Consider the following 13401-nt stretch of genomic DNA (forward strand, 5'->3'; position numbering starts at 1 on the left):
CCATGGCTCTGGTACCAAGCATCTGTTTCTGTACAGCCCTTTGTAGAATATCCACATAATTTGGGATTCAATAATGGCTACCAGTTTGGTAGTCATCTCAAGCTAACTTTGTTAGCCAGAGTCCTTTAGTGTTGGCCTATACTTCAGAGAAGTAGATGTCAAACAAGAGCGGTCCCAGGACTGAACCCTGAGGCACTCCACTTGTCATTTGTCTGGAGCTGGATTTGGAGTCAGCTACTTTTAAAGTCTGGATTCTGTCAGTAAGCCAGTTGGTAACCCATCGAGTGACATAGGGATTTATGCCTGGCTTAGTAAGTTTATCTATGATTCCAGAGTGTGGGATGGTGTCGAAGGCCTTGGGGTTGTTCAGATAGGCTGTGTGGACTGCCTTACCCTCGTCCACAGCTCTGGGGTCTGATTTGAAGAAGTCAATCAGATTCAGGAGAGAAGATTGGCCCTTCACAAACCCAGACTGGGTGGGGTCCAGTGTTTGAAGGTTGCCAATGTCTTTGTTTATAAGTTCCATGATAATGTGTTCCATGCCCTTGCAGATCAGGCTCGTCAGACTGATGGGACAGTAGTTCCTAGGATCCAAGGTGGATCATCCCTTGTGGAGTGGAATAAATGTAGCTGTGCACCACTCAGTGGGAACAAAGCCTGAGGAGAGGCAATGATTAAACATGACACTTAGGTGAGGTGCCAGTTCATTTTGTAGTTCATGTAGTACACAGCCAGGGATGTCATCTGGTTCCATGGATGCTGTATTCCTTAGCTTTGGAGAGTGTGGATTCTACCTGTGTGGCCGAGATTACTGGAATTTGACAATCTTTTGGTATTGAGATGGGCCCCTTTAGGGGGTGAGAGGTGGGTGATGTTGGCATTAAATCGATCTGCCAGGATATTGGGAATATCCTTGGAATCAGTATATCTAATGCCATTCTGTTGTAGCTCAGAGCATATATAAGCATTGCCATTTAGATTCTTGACATAACTATAGAATGCCTTGTGGTTGTCTTTGGAATCTTTGGCAATTTTATTTTTGTAACTAGCTTTGGAGGATTTTATGAGGGATCTCAGCTTCTTACTGAGGCTGGTAAGGGAGATTTTTGCATCCTGGGATTTTCCTCTTTTCTGCAACAATTTCTTTCTGCTGTTGTATAGTTTGTTTATGTCAGGAGACCCCCAGATTGGCTTCCTTTTTTTGGAGGAGAGCATCTTGGCTGTATTTGGAATGGCACGATTCATGCATAAGTGGATGTGCTCATACACTGCCTTAGTGTAGGATTCAGCAGTCGAACTTTCAGCTACCGTCTGCATGGGTGTCATGAAGTTTGTCACTTCTGACTTGAGTAGCATTAAGTTGGCTTTGGAGAAGTTTTTTTACAGAGGTTTCCTTACTGGGGGGTAGGAATGGGATGTGGATGTCAAGGGTGATTTGCTTATGGTCAGACCTGACCAATTAGGGGGTGACCACTGGTGTGGAGCATCTATCTCTCATGTTGGTTAGTGGGACATCAGTGTGCCTGACCAAGTCTAGGATATTGGAGCCCTGGTGGGACAATGGATTAGTTGATCCAGGGCATTGGAATTTATGAATTCCAAGAACTGTTGGGAAAAGGTGTTGGCACCCAAGTAGTTTTCCCAGTTAATGACAGGGTAGTTGAAATCACCTAGTATTAGGGTGTTTGGTTGTATCTTAATATTTTCCAGTATGTTTAGAAAGGTGTAGTGAGAATCTTGGGGCATGGTGGGGGATCTCTAGCAAGCTACAATTTGGATTGCAGTCTTTTCTAGTGTTAGTTGCACCTGGAGAATTTCAGATGCATTGTGTTGGGCAACTAGCCTGGAGGTGTGAATATCCTTGGTGAATATGGGCACTCCTTCACCTTTAGTGTTTCGGTCTTGGTTTGGTGGCCAAAAAGTGTGGTAAGAGTTGTAGCCTGGTATTGCAGGGGTGCTCTCTGGAGCCTTGAACCAGGTCTCAGTTGCTGCACAGATATCGATGTTCTCCATTTTTAGGAGTGCCTCGAGAGAGTGCATTTTGAGGTTTAGACTTCTAGCATTGAGTAGCATTACCTTCAGATTTTGCATGCTTGTATCTGTTATAGTGGTGGTTTTGTCCTTTGAACCTTGCCTAAAAAAGGCACTACAGGGGTGGCAAGAGCTTTAGCCAGTAACCTGAATCCCAGGGGTGACAGGTGCAGACCATCTCTTGGCAAAGCATCATGGCTTGTCGATCGTGTCATCCCAGGCAGACAGATACTGGATCCCCTTTGAATGACACCAGGAGCTTAGCCAATTGTTGAAGTCAGTCATTTTGTCCTTATACTGTGGTATCATTCTGGGTGAAGGCAATATGCTACTCAGGGCTGGGATCATACCTGCCTGGGCCACATAATCTGAGAGCTCTTTCATGTCTCTTTTCATGTAGTCCAGAGAGGTACATCTCAAGTCATTCACTCTAACTTGTACAATGACAGAGTAATATTTGTACTTGTTGTGGAGTGACTTGAGTGCATGCGTTATGTGGCAGATCCTGGCACTCAACAAGCAGCTGACTGTAATTTTCTCCTTGTTCAGCCTGGTTAGTGGGACATCAGTGTGCCTGACTATAGAGTCACCTATGAGTAAAGTGTTGGGTACATTGTCTTGCCTTAGGGGCTGTTGCTGGGTGGCACACTTGTGTTTTGAGCTATGTGTCACTTTGGTTATAGGTTCATAGGTTCATAGGTTCATACTAGGCTATCTGCCCAAGGGCATTTATAAGCCTAGCCCATAGTTATGTGGCTTTCGCCACCCCTTTAGTTTGAATAAAAACTATGCCTATCATTCTTCTGTTGTGCCTCTGTCAAGCAGTGACGCTGAAGTAATCCCTGGGGTATATCTGCAATCTCCCATCCATTGGTCAAGATTCCTCTTGAACAAGACCAGAGAGGTGCTCTGCCTCACATGTACCGGGATTTTGTTCCACAGCATAGGGAGTCTCTGGGTGATGAATCTGTCCTCCAGCACGCTCTCTATTTATAACCGTGTCAAGGTTTAAGTCTCCGCCCTTGTGGTTCTGAGGATCTAGATTTTTGAGGTGAAGCATATTCATCAAATCTGGGTTTGACATGGCCTTATATGTCAGGCACAGGTCACCTCTGAGACAGCGGTATGAGACTGAATAGACCGACTGGAGTTCTTTCAGTCGGGCAGCATAAGGACATATTTTTGAGACCCTTTATCCTTTTGGTGAGGAACTTTTGGGGCCTTTCAAGCTGCAGCAGGTGTCTGGTCAGATACATTCCGAACGGGCATTGTACTCAATCATGGGTCTAATAAGTGATGAGTACAGGGGGACGATGACCTCCCTTGATCTAGATGTGAATCCTTCATGATCAGGTGGGTGATATAGAAGGTTTTCCTAACTACTTTAGCAACATGAGTGTCAAACGAAGGCTACTGTCAACCTGGGTCCCCAGATCTCTGATGACTTTTTCTGTGCTCAGTGGATTGCCACCTATATGGTAGCTAAGGTAGCCTTGTTTTTCCCAAAGGGTATGACTATGCTTTTGGCGCTTAACTTCAGGCCATGGCTCTGGCACCAGTTATCCATTTCTGTGAGGCCCTTCTGGAGGATATCTGTGTCAGATGTGTTTTCGACTATGGCGCCGGTAGTTTATGTAGTCATCTGCAAACTTTGTCAGCCATAACCCTCCTGGTGTTTGCTTTTGTACTCAGAAAGTAGATGCCTAACAAGAGTGGACCCAGGACTGAGTCTAACCTGTGGGACACCACCAGACAGGCTTGAGTCTGACATGGCTCCAGCAACCTTCTTTCCTGGACCCTGTGGGTTCCTATTCACTAGCCAGTTTGCAACCCATCTTGTGATGTATGGGTTTACATTCAAGCTGATGAGTTTTTCTGATGATACCTGAGTGGGGTATTGTGTCGAAGGCCTTTGCCAGGTCGAGTGGTAGGCTGTATGGACTGCCTTTCCCTCATCAATGGCCTTGGTGACTGTCTCGAAAAAGTCAACTCAAGTTTAAGAGGGCAGGATCTGCCTTTTTGACAAAGCCAAACTGAGTTGGATCCAAAGTCTGCAAGTTCCCTATGTCTTTATTTATGAGTTCCATTATGATCCCTTCCATTTTTGCTTTTGCAGATAAGGCTTGTCAAGCTAATGGTGCAGTAATTTCCAGGGTCTGGTGGAGGCACCTGCCTCTTTATGAAGTGCGGGACCATAGTCGCCAGGCGCCACTCCTTGGCACGATCCTGAGGTGAGGCTAAGTGATTAAAACAGCTGTCTGACTGGTGTTTGCTTCATGCTTCAGCTTTGGAGGTACTTGTTGCTTGGGCAGGTTAATGTTAAGGGCCTCCGATATGTGGGTTTAGTGTTGCTATGTGTGGATGTTGGTGATGTGGGTTTTGAAGGGCTATGTGTGTTGCTTTGAGGTGTAGTGTGCAGGTTTTAACCTTCTCCTCTTGACTGTTTAGGCTACATAAAAGGCTACACAGTAAACATGTGCTATCATTTTAGGTTGCATGCAAGATAATCCATTTAGCATATAAGCAGAGCTGTAGAGTATTCTAACCGTGACTTAGATTGCTTTAGAACTCCATGTGCAGTAAAAGCATTAGAAGCCATGAAACAGCTAAGGGATGAGTACCTCACATGAGTTCTCAACACAGTTATTTACAAACCTGTCCTGCATGCAATTAGTACTTTACTAGGATATCACATCCAGTGTGGTTTAACAATTCTGAACAGGACAAAAAGAAAGCTTACCTAAAACCCTATTTACTCCACCACCAGGACGAACAGCACCCTAAGGCTAATTAGGAGAATAAAGATGCATGCGTCCTGAGGGAGAAAGGTATATTTATAAAGTAAGTGATGTGTCATAGAGGGGAGGGCAAGAAGAGTAAGCATAGCTACAGTGGTAATGACCAGATTTATCCAGAGCAAAACCCTAGGCAGGAAATGGAGATTGGGGTGGGCTTATGCTAACATAGTGAATAGTTCATTCTTGATGTGCTAAGATTATGAGCATATAGGAAATACAGACAGGGGAAGGAGCAAAAGTATTCTAACCAGATGGATGTTAAAGGGAGACAGATGGGAGACAGAAGATAGAGAGCTATATGTAACAGGGTCAGGAGCCACAGAGGAGTTCACCCTAGGAAAACAATCAGGAGGAGCAGTAATAAGCAAAAGTGCTGCAGAGTAAAGCAGCAGAGGGTAGGTGACACAATGCCTTGATAATAGAATATGCAGAGAGGGTTGGCAGTGAAGAATATTAGAAGAAAGAAAGAATAGGAGTGGGAGTATTAGGTGCTTCCAGAATATTAGAATCCAAGAACCTGTAAGTTACTTAAAATTGGAGTCCAGGAAATTGGTGGTCCTAAAGGGAAACTATTGCCCCCTCTAGTGGACAAAAGCTGTATGGAATAGCAAGAGGCAATATATACTGAGAAAAGAGTGCAGGGCAGTAAGTACATGCTATAGAGGGTTGGAAGAGGAAGAACAGTAAAAATACTTGTAGTCTAAGAAGGGGAAGGGGTGACAGGTATGGGAGCAGATAGTAACGTACTGCCGCCGTCCTGGCTGGTGGTGCTGTAAACTTACAACCTAGGATATCTCACACTAATTGTGTTAAGACTTTAGATTTCAAAGTCAATGCTTACTTTACTTATAATTAAATTCCCTTGGGGACTGTAGCAGAGAGGAGGAAAGGTTCAGTTCCTTAGTTAGGGGAAACCGCAGTGTGTTGAGGAGAATAGTTGTTTTTCAGCATGCAGGGCAAGTCCTCCTTAATACTGGGAAACCAGGTTGGGCAGCTAAAAACCCTATTTACTCCACCACCAGGACCGAACAGCACCCTAAGGCTAATTAGGAGAATAAATTAAAACTAGCCTGGAGGTGTGAATATCCTTGGTGAATATGGACATTCCTTTACCTTTAGTGTTTTGGTCTTGGTTTGGTGGCCGAAAAGTGTGGTAAGAGTTGTAGCCTGGTATTGCAGGGGTGCTCTCTGGAGCCTTAGGAACCAGGTCTCAGTTACTGCACAGATGCTCGATAAGTTCTCCATTTTTAGGAGTGCCTCGAAAGAGTGCATTTTGAGGTTTAGACTTCTAGCATTGAGTAGCATTACCTTCAGATTTTGCATGCTTGCATCTGTTAGCAGTGGTGGCTTTTGTCCTTTGAACCTTGCCTAAAAAAGGCACTATAGGGGTGGCAAGAGCTTTAGCCAGTAACCTGAATCCCAGGGGTGACAGGTGCAGACCATCTCATGGCAAAGCATCGTGGCTTGTCGATCATGTCATCCCAGGCAGACAGATACTGGATCCCCTTTGAATGACAGCAGAAGCTTAGCCAATTGTTGAAGTCAGTCATTTTGTCCTTATACTGCGGTATCATTCTGGGTGAAGGCAATATGCTACTCAGGGCTAGGGCATACCTGCCTGGGCCACATGATCCGAGAGCTCTTTCATGTCTCTTTTCATGTAGTCCAGGGAGGACATCTCAAGTCATTCACTCCAACATGGACAATGACAGAGTTATATTTGTACTTGTTGTGGAGTGACTTGAGTGCATGCATTATGTGAGGGGCAGAGGAGAGAGGGAGAATCCTGGCACCTCAACAAGCAGCTGACTGTAATTTTCTCCTTGTTCAGCCTGGTGAGTGGGACATCAGTGTGTCTGACTATAGAGTCACCTATGAGTAAAGTGTTGGGTACATTGTCTTGACTTAGGGGCTGTTGCTGGGTGGCACACTGGTGTTGTGAGCTATGTGTCACTTTGGTTGTGACTGGTGTTTGTTTGCGTTTCAGCTTTGGAGGTACTTGTTGCTTGGGCAGGTTAATGTTAAGGGCCTCCGCATATGTGGGTTTAGTGTTGCTATGTGTGGATGTTGGTGATGTGGGTTTTGAAGGGCTATGTGTTGCTTGAGGTGTAGTGCAGGTTTTAACCTTCTCCTCTTGACTGTTTAGCACAATCTTGGCTGGAGAGAGCTTTGCTTCCAGTTTGGCTATGTAAGTGCATCTCTCGCATCTCTCTGACAAACGATTTAAGAGGCAGTAATACAATAGTAGTGTTGGATGTTAGGAGGAGAGGGTTGTCTATGTACATGAGACAGTTGCTGCATTGCCCCAGTATGCCCAGATTCACCAGGTGGACAGGAGAAATCACCGGAAGCTGACCACTGGACATGCCTGTTTAGGTGCTTTTTTGTAAAGTACAAGAGCTGTTTTCCCTTACCTTTGCAAGATACTTTGAAATTATAGGCTGTTTAGTGCCTATGATTAATTTCTCATTATTAACAAGGAGAGTTGAGTGCTTGTATCAGTTTAAGGCCTCCTAGTGCTTTCCAGCAGGTTCTAGAGCAAGTGCTGGTCACAGGGGTTCAGATTTTAGTGCTACTTCTGAGGAACCAGCTAGTTCTAAGGGTGAATTTGAAGAGCAGACTTCCTGGCACCTGGAATAGTTTAACCATAGCCCGGCGGTGCTGCACGATGCAAAAAATGCACAAACATGCGAGTTTTTAAGCCAGAAAGTTGAAAGGGATAGAAATCAGTCCAAAATGGCTAAAATTACAATTTCAGAGCTGGAAACCACTCCTCTAGTGTTAGATATGCAGTACAATGCTCACCATTCCCACTGGTAAGCAGTAGGACTTCCCTCTACCACAGCAAGGTCTGGATAGCTCTGAGCTCAGGAAATAAAGTCCTGAAACCAGCAAAGCCTGGGGTCTGGGCTATACTAGCTAGGAAAGGCGGGAAATGAGCAAACAATATAGTTTTTTTTTTTTTTGTTAAAACAGGCTAAGCAATGCAATAATATACTAAATAAACACAGAAAAGGCTAACACACTTGGGTGTGTAGCCCTAAACAGTAAATACAATTAAAACTCTACAAAACTAGCAATTTAAAACTTTTTAAATGAAGCAAGGCAAGTGCACAACTGAAAAATGATTTAAGAGGCAGTAATACAGTAGAATAAGTAGCTAGTCTACATATACAGAAAAGTCTATTTATACAGAAAAGCAGCTAAAACACACTAAAGCACTTCAGATGCAGTGCAACCTAGAGCACTTGAGTTGTAGCAATGTTAAGGCAAATACAGTTTTAATAAATGCACTAAAATATACTCTATATTTCCAAAATGTTTGATAAGCACAGTCAGAACACAAGGATATTCAGGCAATTTTTTTTGTTTTTTTTTTTAAGAAAGGGAGAAAGGAGGAACAGAAGGCAAGAAACTAAGTGGGTTGGCCTTCTCAGATGTTCTCTCTATATTAGGTAGAATGAACTAATGATACTAGACTGGGAGGAGTGTCCAAGATCATATTTAGAGTAGGGACGGGCAACTGCAGGGCCAGCAGGTATAAAGACAACATGCCAATAGACAGGGAGGGTGGGAGAAAACACTACAGAAATGTTTATCACAAGTGAGTCAATAGCTATGAAATACAGTACAAGTATGCAGTATGCAATAAAATTGCTATAAATATCTAAAAACAGGTAGAGGCAGGTAGAGTGATCCAGCAAGCAGACAGGAATCTGTTTAGACCCTGTGTCAGTGTTTGTAGTGTACGAGGAAAAATTACAGGAGTGTAGACAAACAAAAGAGTTTGTAAAGATGGAGCTGTATGGACATAAATGTCATACCACATATACATATGAGCAAAACTATTGTCCTGTATGTCAGAAAAATTAAAGGAAATAAGTAAAATTATTTTTTTAATAATCTAGGCATGTTTGCATGGCACACCACAGTGCCAGTTCCTGGATGCCATGCTACCACATGCCAGTGAGCACATTTCTTTTCCCCTCACCACTGAGGTGAGGGCCAGCAATATGCAGCACGTCTACCATGTAGCACACTACCCTGAAGTACTGGGTGCCATAGATTGCACTCATGTACAGATCAAGGCACCACCTGGTGAGAAGGGTAGAATCTACATCAGCCGCAAGGGGTGCAATTCCCAGGGGATTATCATGAATGTGTGTGCTGGCAACCCTAGTAGTTATCACAACTCCTATATCTGGCATGCATCACAACTGTACCAGATGTTTGCTAGGGGGGATATCCCACATGGCCATTTACTGGGGGGGTGCTGGCTACGCCATGGAGCCATGGATGATGACACCCATCAGAAATGCACACATGCCCACAGAAGAATGCCATAATGAGGCACACGCACAAACTAGGAACATCATAGTGCGTGTGTTTGAGCTCATGAAGTCATGGTTTCAGTGCCGCAATATATATAGTGGAGCCCTGCAGTACTCTCCAGCCACATGTGCACATATGTTCACAGTATGTGCTATGCTGCACAATATGATCCTGCAGAACCAGCTGCAGCAGGATCAGCAAAGGAAGGGATACACAGCTCCCCACCAATGCCTAGGTCACCACAGCCACAGTCACAGGAAGACTCGGAGGAGGAACCCTCTGATTATGTCCCTGTTGCAGACTTAGATGTGCTCAGTACACCCTGGCTTTGGCTAAGAGACAACACATAACACATTCACTGACAACCTAGGGCTTTAGGGACTGACACCTTACTCCTACTCACATGCATATATTAAAATTGATGCCAGGCAACGCACACAACCTGTACCTATCCATGTATTGGCTGTGTATTGTTTGCATCAGACAGAGTCAGTCCTGAACTATAGTTCTGTCAACTGCTACATTTGCAAGGTAAGTCCCTCGTCTACACACTACTTGTAAGAATTATTATAATATGGTATCATATGTATGGATCTGCTGTATTTATGCAAGGAAATATAGTGGGCTATTTGGACACAGGTAACATCTACACTGGACTACAGTTATCCAATCCACTAGTATGTGTTCCTCAATATTCACTAGGCCTTATGGTTAGAATATGCACTACCTCAGTCAAGGGAGATGTTAAACAGGGGATTACATGATATTTGGACTACTGTGTATCCTAACAGAACATGTGGTGGTGTTTTCCCACACCTAACACAGCAGTTTTCCCATATAACTGCTTTAACAGTAGGTCATCAGTGGTACATCAGCAGTCCAGGCAAACATGGGGCAGTAACATAGAAATCGATCACACATTGTACGTCTCACTTAATGCAGGAATAACAGCATACATATGTATGCTGTAGATTGTGTGATGAATGACTACTCCCTGACTGGCAGCTTATGTGGTTCAGTGGACTAGGGAAGTTAGGATGGGTGATGCTGTTGCTAGTTCAAATCTGGAAGTATCCACATCTTTTGTATGCGAGGTATTATTATGTTGTTTTTTTCACAGACTATCAGTCTGTGTGTGGTGTAATATTACAAACCTCTATCACATATTATTTACATCAGACAGCTGGGTTCAGGCACCTAGGCGGTGCGACAACCCACTGTGAGACGACTGGATGTGGACAGATGGCAGTATGGAAGTTTAGCTGCAGTGACAAATGCCTGCAGACAATTCCCTGTGAAAAGAAAAGAACCCCCTGCACCCTAACCACAGGTGTGAGGCAAAAACCCTGTATGTGATCTACACACTACACCCCCTAGAAAACACTGTGTGCAACTAACACTGTAACATGTGCCTAGAATAGGATGCCAAGTGGGCATCAAAGTGGTACACTGAAACCTGTGTGCTGTGGGCAAAGCCTTTATTAATGCAAAATGTAAAGTAATGTGGGAAGTGCTTGGTGCATACTAAACCATGATATAATCATAACTTATAGAAATGTGCCACAGCATGGAGGAAATCCTGCACGTCACTATAGTCACACTTATGTTGCAAGATGTGTTTTATGAAGTCTGATGAAGCGTCATTCTTGGACGTGAAAGCGCTTACTTTTGGATCCTGTTTTTGTCATTTTACAATAAATGGTCAACCAGCTGCAGCTGTTCGTGATTTTGTGATATTTACGATTTAACACAGCCATTGGTGCACTATCTGTTTTTTCTTCCTTCTCATTTTGACTGTTATAACAGAGTGCTTTACCCGACAATTTATCTCTTGCACTTGTACCACTTTGATGCCCACTTGGCATCCTATTCTAGGCACATGTTACAGTGTTAGTTGCACACAGTGTTTTTTAGGGGGTGTAGTGTGTAGATCACATACGGGGTTTTTGTCTCACACCTGTGGTTAGGGTGCAGGGGGTTCTTTTCTTTTCACAGGGAATTGTCTGCAGGCATTTGTCACTGCAGCTAAACTTCCATACTGCCATCTGTCCACCTCCAGTTGTCTCACAGTGGGTTGTCGCACCGCCTAGGTGCCTGAACCCCAGACAGCTGGAGAATGCCATGCACATTTTAAGTGAAGTGCAGTATTGCAGAAACAGGGACAGATGTCAGTGACTGTAACTCACAAAATCCTGGATTGGAGTGCAGGTAGGTGTGGGCTGGAGTATAAGTACTGAGAGTCTCACTGGGCATGTCAATACACTTAGCTAAACTGCTTGCAATCCTGTTGCCCCGATCAAAATGACCTGTTATGTTTAGATATGCCTATACATACGTACTGTATATATATCTATACATATCCATCTGTCACTGTCTCTCTCTCACATACATATTATATCCATTTCAAATATATATATATATATATATATATATATATGTGTGTGTGTGTGTGTGTGTGTGTGTGTGTGTGTGTGTGTGTGTGTGTGTGTGTGTGTGTGTGTGTGTGTGTGTGTGTGTGTGTGCATTAACAACTGAGAATCTCTTATTGGCTATCAAACTGCAAAGCATATGCACTTTTTGGCCCTGCAAGTTGCTGCTGGCTTCCAAACTGCCCTAGTCTACAAGGCCTAACGATGTCATCCACCTTAAAACTTCCAGCTGCCATTACAGCATCTAACTTAAGCTGTGACACATGGTAAGTATTATGATCTATAGTGTCTAAGACTGGATAGGTTGGAGTTTTAATCTCAGTCAAGGCCACTTGGTTTGTGTGCATGTATTCCCCTGCCAAACAACTGGGAATACCTCATTGTGTATCAAAATGCACTACCTGCCCTTTTCTACAAGGCCTGATGATGTAATCTACCTTAAGACTATCATCTGCCATTGTAGCATTTGATTTAATTCGTGGTACAGGGGTTCTCATCTCACTGTAGGCCACGTTGTGTGTCTGTATCCCCTACTAAACAAATGAGAAACCTTCATTAGCTATCAAACTGCACTGCTTATGCATTTTTTGGCCCTTTAAGTTGCTGCTGTCTTCCAAAGTGCCCTCTTCTACAAGGCCTGAAGATGTGTATGCCCATGTGGCATAAATATGATCACCTCAGTAACTAAGAAAGAGGTAGGGTTTTGCAGAATTTTATTTGTAGCAGGTGATGTGGCCCTCCAAATGCCTGACCACAACTAGGCCTGCTGATGTCATCATGCATAATATGTCCTAAACCGATAGTGCTAGCAGACATGAGGTGTCTTCCATGCATTACATACTGTGGTTTATAGTGAGTACAATTACATAGATAAGTGTTCTAATCTACATACAGCCAACTAGCACTAGGTGTGTGCTGTGCCGTGTCTTGTAAACAGTAATTAGAAGTGGTGCTATCCTCAATGTAGCCATGTTTGTGTGTGTGGCTGTCATAGCATTTTACATCAGCTTATGGAACCATAGGATGTTTGAACTTCACTAGCATAACAGCCATACTGCCTTCAGAATCATAGACAACTGTATACCCTTATTTACATAATCAGTACATATTGCCCCAGTGCAAGAGGGACACAGGTAGAAGACCTGCGGTGAAACGATGGTCGCTCAGCCAGTCATACAGTTGGCATATGCTGAAGTGCACAGAGGTGCTCTGCTTGCCATTATCCATGGCTCTGTTTCAAAGGTGGGTTAAAGTCTACTAGGCAAATCTCTCCCACCTGCATGTATTACTAACGCCACAAATCAGGTTAATGTCCTTAGAGTGATTAATCAATGTACTATGCCACATACAGATATGCAGCATTTATAATCAGGCAAGGTCACACATTGCCCCGTATGCAAGGCAGAGATCACCTTTGAGTAGTCTATATGCCACAAGCTACAATGACACTCATTTTAGATGATCCTCATTGAACACATGCTGAAAATGTGATGTTCTCTTGTAAGGGACCATACTGTTGTGTGCAAGTGCCAGTACTGCTTGGAAAGGTCCATTACCAAATAGCCATTGCATTCAGATATTGGCATGCTGAGGGAAGAGTACATGGAGGTTATGAGTATGCCAATTATGGGTGATTGTGCCCTCGGCTATGACATATGATCCCCGTCATACCACTGGGAAGACATAGCGATCTCAGGCGCATTAGGTGTAAACCTGTGTGACCAGGTCTGTGTGCCCAGTTCTTTGACCCCTGAGTATGTACATCACATGTTGCAACTGGGTGTTAGTGATGGAAATGATACTACATATAT

The sequence above is a fragment of the Protopterus annectens genome, chromosome 2.part0, assembly GCF_019279795.1.
Source record: "Protopterus annectens isolate FY-2018-M chromosome 2.part0, PAN1.0, whole genome shotgun sequence".
NCBI lineage: Eukaryota > Metazoa > Chordata > Ceratodontiformes > Protopteridae > Protopterus > Protopterus annectens.